The sequence below is a fragment of the Carlito syrichta genome, unplaced genomic scaffold, assembly GCF_000164805.1.
Source record: "Carlito syrichta isolate Samal-C Ts95f unplaced genomic scaffold, Tarsius_syrichta-2.0.1 Scaffold170438, whole genome shotgun sequence".
Taxonomy (NCBI): Eukaryota; Metazoa; Chordata; class Mammalia; order Primates; family Tarsiidae; genus Carlito; species Carlito syrichta.
In genome coordinates, this window is record NW_007114534.1 from 56,620 (window position 1) to 59,929 (window position 3,310).

Sequence of the window (3,310 nt, forward strand, 5' to 3'; positions counted from 1 at the left end):
CAGCCTCCCAAAGGCGCGGGATTACAGGCTGAGCCACCGAGCCCGGCTATTTTTTTAATTAAAAAAAATTTTTTTGAGTCGTAGTCTCACTCCGTCGCCCAGGCTGGAGTGCAGTGGCACACTCATGGCCACCGCAGCCTTGACCTGCTAGGCTCAGGTGATCCTTCTGCCTCAGCCTTCCAAGTAGCTGGAACGACAGGCTTGTGCCACAATGCCTGGCTGATTTTTTGATTTATTGTAGAGACAAGGTCTCGCCATGTTGCTCAGGCTGGTCTTGAACCCCTGAGCACAGGTAATTTTTTTGCCTCCACCTCCCAAAGTGCTGGGATTACAGGCGTGAGCCACTGTTCCTGGTCTATGGCCACTCTTTTACTTAATTTTCTTCTAGAACCCTGGATCATCATTCTGACCCTAGCAGAGTTTCCTAGACCCTCTCTACCTTTCAGACTACTGACTCCAAGAGTCCTGCAGCTTTTCTGACAACCACTGCTAAGGGGCCTGACTGGTTGGGTTTTTCAAACCTTGTCTCCAGGAACCACGACTTTCAGACCTCACGGTAGTGACTGCCAGAGTTCCAAAACCACCATCCATTTCAAGTCTACAATCTGAACATTCTCCAAACTGTGGATCCCACAAATGGGAACTCAAAGGATTTCAGAACCTACCCCTTTTTCTTCCTCCTGGTCCACTCACCATAGTAAGGCAGTCTGGCCACTGAATATGGTTGTCCCCAGAACAGGATCATCTCCTATTGGATACCTCAGATATTGGTCAGGACAAAAAGGGGGATTATGGAGATCTTTTCTGAGAATTTGAGATTCTGCCCTGGTCATTTCTGGACATGATACATTTTTCTTTCTTCTAACTGCAATCCCAGGCTTGCCTGGTTGGTAACCATGCAGGTGGCAGGCTAGCCAAAAAGAAGCCTAAGGGACCTGACCTTAATTCTGGTTCAGTCGCCTGGATTCTCTTGTTGGGTGGACATGGCCCTAGATACTAACGATAATGACCACTTGATTGAGTACCCTGCTCACTGAGATCCTAGACAGCAGCTCATACTGGTCAAGATAGAATATTTTTTTTTAAACTCTGTAAATTTCATAAAAATGCCTTTGGCCCTCTTGTACCTGACCCTTCTGGATGAAAGGTGTGGGTGCAAGTAAGGAGGTGATTGGGAAAAAGTGAATTTACAGGTGCTGGGATGGAACACATCGAGTTTATGAACATGGAAAGAGAGCCCTTGGGGATGGAATATTTTAGACCCTGAAAGGTGTGAGGTGGGGAGACAATGAATGCTCTCTTTGTCCCCTAGATCAAGCACTGCAGCCTGACAAAACAATCATGTGGTCTGCCCGAGTCAAGCGGCAGGTGCCACTGGCAATCTGACCTGCTGCTAGGTTTGTCATCACTAACCATGGGTGACAAAAGCAGAAAAATCCATGTGAGCATGGCTGGTCCTGTGTTAGTCTGCTGTGCCTGATGCCATCAACAACAGCTCCTGAACACAAGCTTCCCTCATACCTGTACAAACACATGGGACAACATGGCCGATCCAAACTCATCTGCTTCAACGGTCACCTGAATGGTCTTGGATTATGCCATGTTTAGTGATTGGGTTACAAGTGCTTGATGTCACTACCTGCTATAGACTGAATGTTTATGTCTCCTCAAAATTCATATATTGAAACCTAACCCCCAAGGTGATGGTATTAGAAGATGAGACCTCCAGGAGGTGATTGTTCAGATTGTAGACCTGAAATGGATGGTGGTTTTGGAACTGCCCTCATGAGGATAATTAGTGCCCTTATAGAGGGGACCCTAGAGAGCTCCTTTGTCACTTTTTCCATATGAGGGCACAGTGAGAAGATGGTTGACTGTGAAGCAGGAAGTGGGCCCTTACCAGACACAGAATCTCTCACCGCCTTGATCTCAGCACTGTGAGAAATAAATTTCTGTTGTTTATAAGCTCTCAGTCTATGATGTTCTGTTATAGCAGCCTGAACAGACTGCTGCCTATGAGACTTTACCAAACCAGTGTAATGATGATTCCAATTAAGTGTAACAACAAATTCTGAACCGAAACGAACTGTTCCCATTTGGGTTGTATATTTGTCTATGGGGGGAAGAATGGAGAATGGAACATCTCTCCACTGGGGATAGGATTTGCTTTAGGGCCCATGTATTGCTTTCTGTAATAATAATAGCTACTATTATTATTATTTTTTTTGAGTTGGGGTCTTACTCTGTCACGATCATGGCTCACTGCAGCCTCGACCTCCTGGACTCAGGCAATCCTTCCACCTCAGCCTCCAGTCATGCCCAGCTGATTACAAAAATTTTTTTTATAGAGATGAGGTCTCGCTCTGTTGTCCAGTCTGGCCCCTATAATTACTAACAGTACTCCAAATATCAGCAAATCAGTCGAACTCCTTTGTGTGGATTGCAGTATATAATAGCCTGGCCTTAGACTACTTTTTGGCTGCTTAAGGCTATAAGGCCCTGACCACTGATTACCTCAGCCATTTCTCAGGGTTGTGATGGCAGTGAGCAACCTTGAGGGATGAGGCAATGTCTCTGGGGCAAAAAGCAGGCTACATCCCCTAAGCTCAGTGTTTCTTGGTTGTGGTGTAAACCCATTGCATGTGCTATATCCACCAGGCACCCTATGCATCATTCCTGCAGAACTTGGAGGACATGGGCAACAGGTGCCAACAGGATGTGCATGTTGCTTGCTGTGCCAGGAGCAGGAAAATTCTTTGTCTCTGCCCAGGAGTCTCATGTTTTCTTTCCGTCAGCATCTAGACAACATGTTAACTTGTAAGTCTCAGACCCTTCACTGACCTTGACAGTCAACAGTTTAGGGATTTGTATTTATGCTCTGACCGTCCCTATGGTCTGGTCATTGGCAGTTTTTGAAGGTCAGTGGTCGGCTGTCAGTGGTGTCAAGGATGTGGCTCCAAGGATTTGAGTCCTGAGATAATTAATGTTGTGGGCCAGCGAGGCTGCTGATTGAGGATCTGCAGCTATCAATTGCTGGGAGAGGGGACGTGGTGCTAGTGTTTTTGGGACCAGTGATGAGGACATTCTGATTGTGTGTGTGTGTGTGTGGTGTGTTTTGGTTTCTTTTTTTCTTTTTTTTTTTTGAGTTGGAGTCTCACTCAGTCACCGCAGCCTCGACCTGCTGGGCTCCGGTGATCCTTCCGCCTCAGCCTTCCAAGTAACTGGAACTATAGGTGCGTGCTACCACGCCCAGCTAATTTTTTTGATTTATTGTAGAGATGAGGTCTCGCTGCCCAGGCGGGTCTTGAAC